The 16,686-nt window shown below is 43.6% G+C and overlaps 1 long non-coding RNA gene across 1 annotated transcript; it reads right to left on the bottom strand.

Annotated features, from left to right (window-relative positions):
• Positions 1-3,984: 3,984 nt before the first annotated feature.
• LOC147117253 (uncharacterized) lies at positions 3,985-15,111 on the bottom strand. Its single transcript, XR_015078404.1, has 3 exons — positions 14,971-15,111; positions 13,821-13,931; positions 3,985-10,259 (listed from the first exon to the last, which is right to left on the bottom strand). It is a non-coding gene; the product is annotated as an uncharacterized LOC147117253 (long non-coding RNA).
• Positions 15,112-16,686: the final 1,575 nt, after the last annotated feature.

Below are 16,686 nucleotides of genomic sequence, written 5' to 3'. Positions count from 1 at the left end.
ATCTTTTCCTAATATTACACGCCCCAAGATTTAAACCTTGCAGGAACTAACTTCAATCCATAATCAATTAGATGTAATACAGTACTTTCAAATTATTTTTTCATATTGTTCCTGGGTGTCAGAAAACAGACATCAGGTGATCCAGAAAAGTAGACTCCTGTTGTCCATTGAAAGGTTGATGAATTTTCTAAACACTGTTACAAGCTGTAAAAGCTCTCTTTGGTCAGTCATTTTCCCCTTCAATGTTATAATATCCACTCTTCAAAACAAGGAATGTGAACCAGCAGTAACAAGAATGCAGGCTGTTCTGATGAAGGGTCATCGACCTGAAATGTTAACTCTGTTTCTTTCTCCACGGATGCTGCCTGGCCTGCTGAGTGTTTCCAGCATTTTCTGTTATTTAAGAATGCAGGCTGGGTGTATTCGGTGCATGAACAAAAATATTGCATCACACTTGGTTGAAGACTTGACTATTAACTGCAATACGACACCACTTCTCACTGGACCACTGACAAAACAAAAGGACCAATTAATTTCTTAATGGCAGCTGCCTGCAAGAATTCATAACCATGCTGCTCTAATTTTTTTTAATTCAATAGGGCATATCTTCTTGTCCTCTCCTTTAATGCAGCGGGATCAATTAACTATCATGTTCTTCACTGAGGCATGTCCAATATGAAAACCATACCGAGCAGAAGTGTGTCTGACATCCTGCATTAATCTTATTTCTCTCTTAAATTCTTCATGGGCTAGGGACTTTTAAAAATCAAAGTCAAACTGGGAAAGTTGAAAATTACTTTTAAAACCATTTTCTTTTCTAGAAATACTGCCATCTTTTGTGACAAAACTACCTGCATTTTTTTATTACCTAACACTGCTAATAATGCTGCAAGAATCTGAATGGGAAACAGGGTGATAAATCTTAAGATGAACAAGTCAGAATGTGATATGATGCTAGACTTCAAGTTAATTAACTGTATAAAGATCAGCAGCCTATTTGGCAAGCACTGTATCATTAGGGCATAAGCAACCATTTTTCCTGAGATTTCCAATACCTTTCACATATTGCCTACTGTTGTTTAACTGCGAGCATGGTCGCTTAGCAATGTTGGTCTCCTGTATGAAGATATTGAGCACTGTCACCCAATTAATGGTGACAAGAACCACCTTACAAATTGGGAACCAGCTCCATCCAAGTATTGGCATGTGTTTGGGCGTCAGGGATATTTGGACTCTCTGGCTCTCTCCGTGATACATAAACACACACATATATATCCTTTTTTAAATCCAGAAACAGCTTCCAATGTATACCTCACTAAACTTTGTATAAAGGTCTCTAACTCTACCTACAAAAAGTCTGTACTGCCTGCAATAAATTGAACCTACTGTACTTGCATTCTGGATAACTGATAGCTAAATGCAATAAAGCAGAAGGCAATTGAGGATGGAGACAAGGCAGTCATATCTGTTGAACATAATATTCTTGATAAACTGGGGCTAAAGTGTAGAACTTCTCTTCAGTCTCACACTTTCCTATTCTAGGGAATAGATATCTAGAGAATGAGAGGTGATCTCATTGAAACATATAAAATTCTTAAGGCATTGGACAGGGTAGAGGCTGGGAGGATGTTTTCACTGGCTGGGAAGTCTAAAACTAGGGGTCACAGTCTTAGAATAAGGAGTCGGCCATTTATGACTGAGATGAGAAATTTCTTCAAGCAAAGGGTTGTGAATCTTTGGAATTTACTACCCCAGTGGGCTGTGGGTGCTCAGTCGTTGAGTATATGATCGCTGATGATTGCAGTGTTCAGTTCCATTCGCAACTCCACAGATAATGAAGCAGTCCATGCCCACATGCAGCAAGACCTGGACGACATTCAGGCTTGGGCTGATAAGTGGCAAGTAACATTCGTGCCACACAGGTGCCAGGCAATGACTATCTCCAACAAGCGACAGTCTAACCACTGCCCCTTGACCTTCAATGGCATTACCATCGCTGAATCCCCACCATCATCCTGGGGGTCACCATTGACCAGAAACTTAACTGGACCGGCCACATAAATACTGTGGCAACAAGATCAGGTCAGAGGCTGGGTATTCTGCGGCAAGTGTCTCACCTCCTGACCCCCCCAAAGCCTTTCCACCATTTACAAGGCACAAGTAAGGAGTGTGATGGAATACTCTCCACTTGCCTGGATGAGTGTAGCTCCAACACTCAAGAAGCACGACTCCATCCAGGACAAAGCAGCCCGCTTGATTGGCACCCCATCCCACCACCTTAAACGTTCACTCCCTCCACCACCGGCATACCGTGGCTGCAGTGTGTACCATCTACAAGATGCACTGCAGCAACTCACCAAGGCTTCTTGGACAGCACCTTCCAAACCCGTGACCTCTATCACCTAGAAGAACAAGGGCAGCAGGTGCATGGGAACACCATCACCTGCAAGTTCTCCTCCAAGTTACACACCATCCTGACTTGAAAATATATTGTGGTTCCTTCATAGTCACTGGGTCAAAATCCTGGAACTCCCTCCCTAACAGCACTGTAGGAGTACCTTCACCACACGGACTGCAGCGGTTCAAGGCGGCAGCTCACCACCACCTTCTCAAGAGAAGCTATAGAAAAATTCAACCTCCGTATATACCAAAGGAATTCGGGAGTAACTTCTTTACCCAGAGTGGTATGTGGAACTGGCTACCACAGGAAGTGGTTGAATATAGATGTATTTAAGAAGAGGCTAGATAAGCATATGAGGGAGATGGGAATAGAGGGTTATGCTGACAGTTAGATGAGGAAAGACAGGAGGAGGCTCGAGTGGAGCATAAATACCGGCATGGACTGGTTGGGCCAAATGGCCTGTTTCTGTGCTGTATATCCTAGGTAATCCTATGTAAACAAGCTTCCCAAAGAATTGTACTTCTAATTCAATGTCTGTGCTGTATCACATTCCAAGAAAAAGATATGGAGCTTATTTTGAACGTAGGTGATTATTACAGAAGATTACTGTAAAGTAAACTAGCAGTCAACAGGAGTATTAAATACCAAGATAATATTCTGAACCTTCTGGCAGTGTATGGGAAGCTGAAGCACTTTAAAGCACAGGAATGGCGTAGCATACTCTAAATGCCATTCTGGGATTACTTTTGACCATCTATCTGATAACAGAAAATTCTCGCAGCTTAAAAATGGAGGCAAAGGGAGCCGAGTTTACTACTGTATGTTGAACTTAGTACTAACTATGCTGAACGATAATATCTCAGTTACTAAGCTGGCATTGACTTCATTATTACAATAGCTCAATAATCACAAATTTAGCAAAATCCAGTCATCTGTTTGGATGAGAGGTATTTGGTTTCTCTCAGTCTGTATCAGCCCCTTTCAGTTGACAGCTTGGCAATCCAGAAAACATCTTCCAATGTATACTTGGCTATCTTTCCATCGAGGCCTATAATTCTACCTCTAACCAAACTACTTTATTTCAAAACTGCACTGCCAGCACTGTTAAGGATGTTAGCCTCTGACTACTCCATTTGTGCTACAAGATTTTAATGACATTTTCACTAGGCTGGGCCGAGATACAATTACTTGCTCGCCTTAGCTTTTAACAAATCTGATTAAGTAGTAAGGCAAAATATGGTATAACCTGACTGTTACAAATTAGGTAAATTCACACCTGAAATGTTAAGGTATCTGTTCTTCTCAAATATGCTGACTGACTTGCTGAGTGCTTCCAGTATTTTGTTTTTCTTACAGCAGATGGCTGCTTTCAATACATTCTCATTCTCACTGAAAAAGACAGCTTCCATAGGCAATCCCATGCTCCCTATGACTTACAACTTAAATCTTGTGTGCTTGGAATATTGGAAATAGCACGCCTCAAGGCAAACAATCCTCCTACCGACTGGGAACTAGCTACTGGATAGCATGCAAGATTCCGCTACATGTCACGTCACTTCAAAAGACAGATCAGACATGCCAGACACTTTTCAAACAAGATAATTTATTAAACAAGTTTAATCACAAATAAAAGTTATTTACAGAAGCAGTACTGTTGAGATATTGTACAGTCTAAATATGGTGCTTGACAAATTTTGTTTGATAACGCTGCTGTGAAACAACTTGGGATGTTTTAGTGTTAAAGGCACAATATAAATGCAAGTTGTTGTTGTTAAAGTCTGGAACCAGTGTGTAAGGAGTTAATCAAATAAATAGTCAGATAAATCCTTTTGAATTCTTCTTACAAAACTTGAGATGAAGTATTGCTCAGAAAGGAAAGTAGTAGTCTTAATCTTCAATGAAAACAGAATGCAGCCATTTTATAAACTATGCATTCATCCATTTACAGAGTTGAATTTAACCCTTGTGCCACAGCAAGACAATGTGAACCACTAACACACGCAATGTGCGAACTCAATCCCTTTCAAGAGCAGGCAACTGTTTTGAAGAGTGGTCAGATAAAGGTGGACAGCTGATTAACAGATACTAGAGGTGTTCAAAATCATGAGGGGTCCAGACAGAGTAGATAGAGAGAAACTGTTCCCACTGGCTGAAGGGTTGAGGACCAGAGGAAACAGATTTAAGGTGATTGTTAGAAGAACCAAAGGTGACATGAGGAAAAACTTTTTTTTTTTTTTTTTTTTAAAAACACAGCAAGTGGTTATGATCTGAAATGCACTGCCTGAAAGGGTGGTGGAGACAGATTCAATCATGGCATTCAAAATGGAATTGGATAAGTACCTGAAGGAAAAAAATTTGCAGGGCTACGGGGAAAGGGCGGGGGAGTGGGACAAGCTAAAGTGCTCTTGCAGAGAGCCGGCACAGGCTCGACGGGCCGAATGGCCTCCTTCTGTGATGTAACCATTCTATGATTCTTTATAACCTATAGACACAAACCCACGAGGATGACCAGTGGGGGTGGTAATGAGGATTGGGTTTAGCAAAATAACTCAACCCATAATAGATGTTAGACAAATTTTATTGACACTTGGTTCAAACCATCTTTAACATAATTGATTTTCCTGACCAAAAACAAGCAGCCTTGTTTCTGTAGCAGGGATAACACTGGCTTCTCTCTGGAAGCCATGAGATGGCACTAGTTTCATTTTTTTAAAATTTTTTTATATAAACTGAGTGGCTATGGCTTTTAGTGTTTCCAGCATTTTCTGTTATTATGGCTTTTAGATCTATGGATATTCATTTTTGTCACACTGACTAAAACCTTGAAAAATCCCAGCAACCTTGGACAAACTTTTAACAGACTGCAGTCTGATTGAGAGAATCAGGCTTTGAGTAAAGGGTTTTTTCTCAAAATTTGCTTTAAAATTTACTTTTCACTAATTTAACCAATTTTTGTATTTTACCAGAAAATAACCAGATTACAAAGACACAAATATACCAAAGTTATGCTAGTGACATTACATCACATGTTGCACCATTACCTTCTATATTGAAGACGAGATGCTAATGAAGGAACAATTATGGAAAACTAGACTCCTTTCTTCATGCTCTTGATGTCTCAAGTAAGCTACAACTGTGTTTCCTAATCTAATGTAGTGCAGAATAGCAATACAACCATTAGTATCAGTATGCATATACCTACAATCTGAGACAAAGCAAGTTGTGTCTAGCCTATTTTATCAGTAAGGTTGACTAAATATTCTTGAAAACTGTACATCACATCCAAAACAACTTGCTGTACTAACTCAGCTCAATTTATTTTATTTTCTTTGGCGAGGACACTTTCACGATTAGGATTAAAAAAATGGGTGCAGTCTGACGTGCAGTCTTTACCACTCTATAGTTATTCAACAACAACTTGTATATGTAGTGCCTTTAACGTAGTAAAACATCCCAAGGTGCGTCACAGGAGCATTATAAAATAAAATTTGACACCAAGCCACAGAAGGAGAAATTAGTACAGAGAGGTAGGTTTTAAGGAGCATCTTAAAAGGACAGAGAGGCAGAGAAGTTAATGGAGGGAATTCCAGAGCTTAGGGCCTTGGCAACTTAAGGCACAGGCACCAATGGTTGAGCGATTAAAATCAGGGATGCTCAAGAGGCCAGAATTATAGGAGTGCAGATATCTTTGGGTGTTTGTGGGCAATGTTCCTTCTAGTTTTGTTCGGCATTGTGCAGCCCCTTTAAGGGGCAGCTTGGGCCATTCAAAATTCCACATATGCGCGGTTTTTGTATTGAAATGCTGGCAAGCCGGCTGCGCAGGTTCCCTGGAGCGCTGCCTCACTACTTACAGGGAACATTGGTTGTGGGGCTGAAGGAGATTACAGAAATAGGGAGGGACGAGGCCATGGAGGGATTTGAAAACAAGGATGAGAATTTTAAAATCGAGGCGTGGCTTAACTGGGAGCCAATGTAGGTCAGCGAGCACGGGGGTGATGGATGAACGGGGCTTGGTGCGAGTTAGGACACGGGCAGCCGAGTTTTGGACGACCTCAAGCTTACGTAGGGTAGAACGTGGGAGGCCAGCCAGGAGTGCACTGGAATAGTCAAGTCAAGAGATAACAAATATTGATATTCTGTTTTTAACAACTAGGTTCCTCCTGGTATCACTATTCCACAATAGATTTTTGCCACTTGAGGTCCTCAATGAGCCATGCAAATTTCGAAGTCCCGTGTTGAGGCCGAGCTCACCGACTGCATTATAGGTCACATCCAGGACCCACACGGCTTCTATCAAAAACTTTCAGTAAGTTTCAACTCAAATGCAGCTTAAGCCCTAAACAAAATGAATGTAAGTTTCAATCCCCATATGAAAGGATTTACCAAACAAAATTATTTTTATGGTATATATAATCTAAAAGCTATGTTTTTTTACATTAAAAGGAGGCACTTGTAATAAAGGATTTTGAAATAAAACCTATTGGTGATCATCTAACAAAAAAAAGTTTCCTCAGTAAACAGGAATAAAGATAGCCCACACCACAATGGGAGAGGTACTGTGATAGTTCTTGCTGCACAATCCAAAATAAATAACATTTCTTTCCCATGTCTTACTATGATTAAATAATTTCAAATTTCCCTTTTCATTCTTAGACTGAAGATTATCAGCACATCAGTACAAGCCTCTAATATTCTTCCAATAACAGTGCCCAGAACTGCACACAATATTCCAACTATAGCTCCAATGCCCCTCTCCCTTTCAAAACCATCAAAAAGTACATTTCTGACTCATCTACCCTCTCCAATTACCACCTTATTTTTAACCTCCCTTTCCTCTCCAAGGTCCTTCAATGTCACTGCTTCCCAACTCCGTGCCTATCTCTTCCCACAATTCCTCATCTGAATCTCTCCAGTCCGTTTTTGCCTGCTCAAAGCACAGGACTGCACAAGTCAGTCAATCAGCAATATCCTCTGTGATTGTGAGGAAAAAAAGGGAAGGAGGTGGGAGCAGATAGGGAGGGGGAAGATGGTGGGGAGGAGAGAAAAAAACGTTGAGGAGAAGGGAAAGGACAGGGGTACGAGACGGAGAGGGTGAAGAGGGGCACAGGAGATTGTGCTGTTCAGTGGACCAAGTATCTAGCTGGGCAGGTAGAAGGCGTATCAGTGGGGAAGCATTTTGGTGCTAGTGACCATAATTCAGTTAGATTTAAAAGGTAGTTATGGAAAAGGACAAGGACAGACCAGGAATAAATATTCTATATTGGGGAAAAGCAAATTTTGCTAAGCTCAGAGGGGATTTAGCCATAGTGGACTGGAAACAGCTACTTGAAGGTAAGTCAGTGTCAGAGCAGTGGGAGGCATTCAAGGAGGAGATCCGGAGGGTTCAGACCAAATATGTGCCCTTAAAGAAAAAAGGTGGGACTAACAAATCTAGAGCCCCCTGGATGTCTAGGGGCATACAGGGTAGGATAAAGAAAAAAAGGGAGGCGTATGACAGATACCGAGGGCTAAATACTGCAGAATCTTTAGAGGAGTACAGAAAGTGCAGGGGTGCAGGATATTAGGAAAGCAAAGCGAGAGCATGAAAAATTCTTGGCAAGTAAAACCCAAAGATGTTTTATAAATATATTAAGAGTAAGAGGATAACTAAAGAAAGGGTAGGGCCTATTAGAGATCATGAGGGTAATGTGTGTGTGGAGGCGGGAGACATCAGTAGGGTTCTTAATGAATACTTTGTGTCTGTTTTCACAAAGGAGAGAGGCGAAGCAGACATTGCTATCAGGGAGGAGGAGTGTGAAATATTAAATGAAATAAACATAGTGAGAGAGGAAGTATTAAGGGGTTTAGCAGCTTTAAAAGTGGATAAATCCCCAGGCCCGGATGAAATGTATCCCAGGCTGTTAAGCGAAGCAAAAGAGAAAATAGCAGAGGCCCTGACCATCATTTTCCAATCCTCTCTGGCTTCAGGTGTGGTGCCAGTGGTACCCTTGTTTAAAAAGGGAGAAAAGGATAGACCGATTAATTACAGGCCAATCAGCCTAACTTCGGTGGTGGGAAAATTATTGAAAAAAATTCTGAAGGACAGGATAAATCTTCATTTAGAAAGACACGGATTAATCAAGGATAGTCAGCACGGATTTGTTATGGGAAGGTCGTGTCTGACAAGTTTGATTGAATTTTTTGAGATGGTAACAAGGAGGGTAGATGAGGGTAGTGTATTTGATGTAGTGTATATGGACTTTAGCAAGGCTTTTGATAAGGTTCCACATGGCAGACTGGTCACAAAGTTAAAAGCCCATGGGATCCAGGGCAAAGTGTCATGTTGGATTCAAAATTGGCTCAGAGGCAGGAAGCAGAGGGTAATGGTTGATGGGTGTTTTTGTGACTGGAAGGCTGTTTCCAGTGGGGTTCCGCAGGGCTCAGTACTAGGTCCTTTGCTTTTTGTGGTATATATCAATGATCTAGACTTGAATATAGGGGGTATGATTAAGAAGTTTGCAGATGATACTAAAATCGGCTGTGTGGTTGATACTGAAGAAGGAAGCTGTAGACTGCAGGAAGATATCAATAAATTGGTCAGGTGGGCAGAACAGTGGCAAATGGAATTCAATCTGGAGAAGTGTGAGGTAATGCATTTGGGAAGGGCTAACAAGGAAAGGGAATACACATTAAATGGTAGGACACTGAGTAGCGTAGAGGAACAAAGGGACCTTGGAGTGCATGTCCACAGATCCCTGAAGGTAGCAGGCCAGGTAGATAAGGTGGTTAAGGCGGCATTCGGAATGCTTGCCTTTATTAGCCGTGGCATAGAATACAAGAGCAGGGGGGTTATGCTTCAACTGTATAAAATACTAGTTAGGCCTCAGCTAGAGTACTGCGTGAAGTTCTGGTCACCACATTACAGGAAAGATGTGATTGCACTAGAGAGGGTACAGAGATTTACAAGGATGTTGCCGGGAGTAGAGAATCTTAGCTATGAGGAAAGACTGGATAGGCTGGGTTTGTTTTCCTTGGAACAGAGGAGGCTGAGGGGAGACCTTATTGTGGTGTATAAAATTATGAGGGGCCTAGATAAAGTGCATAGAAAGGACCTATTTCCCTTAGCAGAGGGGTCAAAAACCAGGGGGCACAGATTTAAAGTAATTGGTGGAAGGTTTAGAGGCTGTTTGAGGGGAAATTTCTTCACCCAGAGGGTTGTGGGGATCTGGAACTCACTGCCTGAAAGGGTGGTAGAGGCAGAAACCCTAACCGCGTTTATAAAGTACTTGGATGTGCACTTGGGATGCTGTAACCTGCAGGGCTACGGACCTAGAGCTGGGAAGTGGGACTAGGCTGGATAGCTCTTTGTTGGTCGGCGCGGACATGATGGGCCGAAATGGCCTCCTTCCGTGCTGTAGCTTTCTATGATTCTATGATCTGCCGAGGAAAGCCCGTCAGTACAAGGGTGAGGGTGGCTGTGGGGGGAAGAGAGTTGATTGATGTGCTGAAGGGGAATTCATATCAGTGAGCTTAGGGGCATTGAGGCATGGAACAGACAGCTCAAAGAAACAGGGTTATTATTTGGAGATGATGAATTTGTATGTTTGCAATTTCATCAGAAAACTTTCATTCCATTCATAGTCTGTGAATGTCTCTCCAAAAAATGATTGTACATTTCTCAAAGATGTATACAAGGACTCAGATTTATGGCAATTGTCCACAGAATTGTGAAGATTAACGTTAAATGCTTCTTTCGCCTGTGCAGATACTGCTCCGGCAACAAGTCATCAACTTCTGACTCACTATCATCCCATCTGATTTGTTGCAGTCTGCCTCTTCCAATTTTCTCCCGTGCCCCAAGGAGGGAACTAAGTGCTCTCTGCAAAAAGAACCACAGTAGTTTCAATGCCTGCAAATCCCTGTCAGACGAGCCTACAACACCGTGCAGAAGGATGCGCCAAAATTCCAGTAAAATATAAATTCTATGTCTTTAAGTTCTCACATAAACTACAAATCTCAAAAAAGCTAATATTATTTGCAAACAGCGAAGGGCACGAGGCAGCATATTTTTCCCTTCAGTCTCAGGCATGCATGCTGCCTACGCTTCCCTGGAGCCCCGGAAATATACAAGCATGTTGCCTATTCCATGCATTGTTGAGATGCATGCTGGTTGGCGTCACATTACACACATGCATGTGCACAAATGCAAATTTCATAAAAGGGCACCAACAATTAAGAGTTAAATCAGGCACAAATACAGCAGCATGAAGGGAGATACCCATATGCAAAATGGCACTCCGATTCCACAGAAGGTGACCTGCTTACACTCAAGTCTCTGATGCTAAGCATGTAGTATAAAGCTTCTTTAACACAGGTGTTAAAATATTCTGAGATCCAAAATCTATCTCATGACCTTGGTAACAAGGCACTTACAGTAGAATGAACCATATCACTTAAAAATCACATGTTGGATCTGTCACAGTGGCTTGGTGAAACATGATTTACTGGCACTGCATCGTTGGACTAAACGGCTCAATAAATACTTATTAGAAGTCAAACCTCAGGCTAGAATCCTGAATACAATCAGCATATATGCAGTCAGAGGACATCCAACATAATTACTGTTCCTCCCATTTTTGTATCAAGTTAAAATTCTGAACAAAGATTAAGCGAAAAATTGTCACTCATAAGGTTTCCGAATGCTGCCATGTTGAAAAGAAATAAATTACTCCTGAATGACTAGGAGATCATTAGTGTGTTTCAAATAACCATAGTATGGTTCATCCTTAAAATTGCAATATTAAGCAGTGCATTGTTTCTCTATTCTGGGGAAGTGTGAAATTATCCACTTTGGTAGGAAGAATGGAAAAGCTGAATATTTTTTTTTTTTTTTTTACAAAGGTGAGAACTAGTAAATGTTGGTATGCAGAGGGATTTTGGGGTCCTTGAACGCAAATAACAAAGTTAACATGCAGGTACAGCAAGTAATTAAGAAGGCAAATGGTATATTAGCCTTTATTGCAAGGAGATTGGAGTACAAGAGTAAGGAAGTCTTGCTGCAATTATATAAGACTTTGGTGAGCCCACACCTGGAGTACTGGAGTTACCGAAGGAAGGATATACTTGCCTTGGAGGCGGTGCAACAAAGGTTCACTAGACTGATTCCTGGGGTGAAAGGGCTGTCCTACGAGGAGAGATTGAGCCTATACTCTCCGAAGTTTAGAAGAATGAGAGGTGATCACATTGGGGCAGAAATTCCTCCCGAAACGCGTGAGTACGGAAGGGGTACTCACGCGTCTGGCCGGAGGAAATGCCAGTTTTCAGCATGCACAGCGCATGCGCTGAAAACCGGCATTTCCTCTCCTCCAACCCAAGAGTTGAAGAGGCTAGCACGTGCGCTGTAGGGGGCAGCGCATGCGTCTTGGATTTCCTCTGTTTTGGGGGATTTGCGCATGTCTAAAGGCCTCCGGTCTTTACGCTTGTAAAAAGCACACGTAAGTATTTATTTTTACAGGTAAGTAGTGTTTTAGTGTAATTTAGAATTGTTTTTCCCCACAGGTTTATTATTTTTAAGAATCTACAATAAAGTTAAGTTTAGTTTTAGACCCTTTTTATTAAAAATTTATTTTTTTCAAAAAAAAATTGTTTAAATTATTTTTTTTAAACTTATTTATACTTAATTTAATGATTGGGATGTTTTTTAAATTTTTATTTAAAGGTTAAATAGTGTTTTGGGCCCCCGTAGTTTTCATGAGTTTGACAGTTCTTACTCTCAAACTCATGAATGAACCTTCCCCTCCCCTGATTGGTTGTACAGTGCTCACCTGATCCCAGCCGGCACATCGCACTAACTACGCCGCTGGATCAGGTAAGCACTGCGCGCTGACAGCTGAACCGGGCCTGTGACAGGAAATGCAAGCAGGCCCGGGCTTCAGATGTCAGCGCGCAGGGTGAGTGCAGATCGGGGGCTTGCACCCGCGGGAAGCCCCCGACCCGAATTTTTGGCCCATTGAAACATATAAAATTCTTAGAGGGCGTGACAGGATAGATGCCAAGAGGCTGTTTCCCTGGCTGGAGTCTAGCACTGGGGGTCATAGTCTCAGGATAAGGGATCAGCCATTTAGGACTGAGATGAGGAGAATTTTTTTCACTCAAAGGGTTGTGAATCTTTGGAATTCTCTTCCCAAGAGGGTTGTGGGTGCTCAGACGATGAGTATATTCAAGACAGAGGTCAATAGATTTTTGGGCACCAAGGGAATCAAGCGATATGGGGAAGTGGAGTTGATGTAGAAGTTCAGCCATGATCTTATTGAATGGCGGAGGAGGCTCAAGGGGCCGCATGGCCTACTCCTGCTCCTATTTCTTGTGTTCTACTCATTAACTCTCCTGATGAAAATGTCCTTATAACAGCAAAATCCTTAAATACGGCACCTTCTGAAAAGAACAAGTCATCTCACCACTTCCTGCCACGGGATTACATTTGGTATGAAAATTGGAGACATAAAAAATGTAGTCAAAAAAAACGAACTAAAGTTTATATTATGTGTGGAGGAAAGTAAACAGGACGAATCCTCCACTTATATTTGTCAATCATTTTAAAATATTTTTCTACATTCCATAATTTTTTCTAAATTTTGCAATAGCTTTGAACAAATAAATCACCCCCTTTTGTGTGTATATTATGAAACTATCAATTTAGTTACAACTGCTTCCTCCTATCAAAACCCGTGAATTTCAAAACAGCAAATATTCACTATTTTTAACTATCGTATTCATGTTTCATTTTACATCACTGGAACCAAAATGTCAAAGCTAAAAACAAGAAATAAAAGGTGAAGTTCCTTCCGTCAATAAATTTACCAAAAATACCCGTTGTATTGTTTGCAATGTCAGCTGTGGCGCAGTTGGTAGTACACTCGCCTGAGTCAGAAGGTTGTGGGTTCAAGTCCCACTCCAGGGACTTGTGCACAAAAAGCTAGGCTGACACTCCAGTGCAGTGCTGCACTGTTGGAGGTGCCATCTTTCAGATGAGACGTTAAACCGAGGCCCCGTCTGCTCTCTCAGGTGGACGTAAAAGATCCCATGGCAATATTTCTAATAAGAGTAGGGAAGTTATCCCCAGTGTCCTGGCCAATATTTCTCCCTCAACCAACATAACAGAAATAGATTATCTGATCATTTTCATATTGCTGTTTGTGGGAGCTTGCTGTGCACAAATTGGCTGCCGCGTTTCCCACATTACAACAGTGACTCCACTTCAACAGTACTTCATTGGCTGTAAAGCACTTTGAGACATCCGGTGGTCGTGAAAGGCACTATATAAATGCAAATCTTTCTTTCTTTTATTCATCAAACTTGTTTCAAAAATTAATAAAAGGAATTTCACTCCCTAAGAGAGCGGAACAGTAATTAAGTCAAGAGATAATCAGAGCAGGTAGACCTGAAGCAGAAGCAGGAACTGATTCAGAGAGCTTCCAGAGCTGACCTGTGAGCCGGGAAGTTAAAGTGCACAAGGATAGTATCCATCCATGAGCCAAGAAGTGAGAGAGAGCTGAGTGAAGACACAATATAATAAGTAAGGCTGTGCTGTTACAATAAAATTAATATTTCTAGAAAACGAAGTTAATTGATTAATTCAAAACAAAGACCTTGGACTTCACAAACTCACCAATAGTTATGTCCCTAATAAAGCAAATTGTGTTAGATAATGTGCCACACTTGTGCAAAAAATGACATTGAATGCACACTTATAAAGTAGTGTACATGATTACAAGGCAATATCAGTAGCTAGATTTTCCTGTCTTTGCTAATTTTGGCAAAAAAATGTGAAAGTAAAGAGTGGTCACAGAACAAATTCAATAATGATGAATTAATGCAGCATTCTGCCATTGCAGTCAAATTGAAACGGCAATATTTAACTCCAACTCAGACCTGTACCTTGCGAGTTAAAAAAGGGCAAAATTTGTAAAATATCACCAGAGAAATTAACCTCCAGTGGAATCTGCTGCTCATGAGTATAAATCTAACGAGCATTGGCAGATATACTGCAGAGAAAAAGAGGGGCAAAGCAGGTGCAGGATTTAAGTGATTCACAGAAAAAAAAAGCTTGTACTTTTACAATTAGGATGTTTGTTACGAAGTCCTAACTCGGGAAATGCATTCTGAACTGCACCAACCCTGACACTGGGTCACAAATCATATAAAAATGGGCATTTCTCCGAAACAGATCTGGTGAGTCACTGAAATGGCGTGTTTAAAGCGGCGGCGCCTGCAGCAATCTGCTCGCCAAACTGTGTGTCTCGGGCTTGCTACCATTCCAGTGACCCGGGGACACCAACACCTCCCTCCCCTCCGCTCCGTTCCGTTCCCTGGAGTCGGGCCCATTTTCGGGTTGTTAAAGGCCGAGTTTTTCAAATTAATAGACAAAACTGGGTGAAATTCGCCCCGGGCCCGCGCGGGTCAGACAGGCGACAGCGTCCAGAGGACATGGTCCACCCGACACGGAGCACATTGCCGAGACACTGACTGCTGCACCCATACCGACCCGGGCTCTGTCCGCTCCCGCCTTGCCCTCCGTTTGCGGTACTCACGCTGTTCCGCTCCTCCTCCTTCAGTCGCCGGCTCCTCTGACTGCCAGTTACCGCCGCGCTCAGAAAGGAGGCGCCGCCGGACCCCGGAGCGCGCCCTCCACAGTCCTTCACACACACTGCAGGCCCTCCACAGTCCACACACACCACAATCCCTCCACAGTCCTTCACACACACACCGCAATCCCTCCAGTCACACACATACTGCAGGCCCTCCACAGTCCCTCACACACACTGCAGGCCTTCCCCAGTCCCTCACACACACTGCAGGCCTTCCCCAGTCCCTCACACACACTGCAGGCCCTTCACACACACCGCAAGCCCTCCACAGTCCCTCACACACCGCAAGCCCTCCACAGTCCCTCACACACACTGCAGGCCCTTCACACACACCGCAAGCCCTCCACAGTCCCTCACACACACCGCAAGCCCTCCACAGTCCCTCACACACACCGCAAGCCCTCCACAGTCCCTCACACACACCGCAAGCCCTCCACAGTCCCTCACACACACCGCAAGCACTCCACAGTCCCTCACACACACACCGCAAGCCCTCCACAGTCCCTCACACACACCGCAAGCCCTCCACAGTCACACACACACACCGCAAGCCCTCCACAGTCACACACACACTGCAGGCCTTCCACAATCACACACACACTGCAGGCCTTCCACAATCCCTCACACACACCGCAAGCCCTCCACAGTCCCTCACACCCACCGCAATCCTTCCACAGTCCCTCACACACACACACCGCAAGCCCTCCACAGTCCCTCACACACACCGCAAGCCCTCCACAGTCCCTCACACACACCACAAGCCCTCCACAGTCACACACACACTGCAGGCCTTCCACAATCCCTCACACACACCGCAAGCCCTCCACAGTCCCTCACACCCACCGCAATCCTTCCACAGTCCCTCACACACACACACCGCATGCCCTCCACAGTCCCTCACTGTTGTGTATGTAATATGTGTGCTACTTTGAACCTATGGACAGGACTGCACTACTTGTTGGGCGTAGTGATACGCAGTACCACTCCTGGCCATAGGGGTATAAATAGTACTGTGGGTACTGATCTCCCCTCAGTTCCCGCCTGTGGGCATGAAGTAAAGACCTACGTATAGTCCCTACCTCCAACCAGTAAAGACCTGTTTTATTGTTACTGATTAAGTCTGAGTATTAATTACTTGAACAACTCACAGATTTAACACTGGCGACGAGTCTGATTCGGACCCTGCGGCAGTCACTCCACGGCAGCTTCGTCCACAGCCAGGACGTTGCAGAGAGGTTTCCACCCTCTCCACCCCACTGGAAGACATCCTGACCTCGGAGCCTCCATCGGCGACCGTCAGCTTCTTCTCCAGCTTGGTGGTGGGTAAGCCGTTGTCTGAGCCGGGCAGCGACGCGACAGGCAGTCGACCGCGTTGGCCGCACGAACGGGGCTGGGGGAGCTGGAGGAATAGGGCGCGAGAGCCGCTTCGAGCGGGAGGCGATTCAACGGAGCGATCGCATCTCCTGATAAGAGCCGAGAGCCGCTTCGCGATCCAGCGATCGCATCCGCTGATAAGGGCCGCACTCGGGCGATCGCGGCGAAGATAAGGGCCGCACTCGGGGGCTGAAGGGAGACGGCGTTGGGGGACGGGTGAAGACCGCCAAGCGCGGGAAAACCGCCATTTTGTGGGCGGAGGACGACGGCAAGAGCGGGAAGCCG

This window comes from Somniosus microcephalus, chromosome 5 (assembly GCF_052327205.1).
Source record: "Somniosus microcephalus isolate GS21.2 chromosome 5, FLI_Smic_1.0, whole genome shotgun sequence".
NCBI lineage: Eukaryota > Metazoa > Chordata > Chondrichthyes > Squaliformes > Somniosidae > Somniosus > Somniosus microcephalus.
The sequence above is the reverse complement of the archived record's forward strand: the minus strand, read 5'-3'. Positions and strand labels throughout refer to the sequence as shown.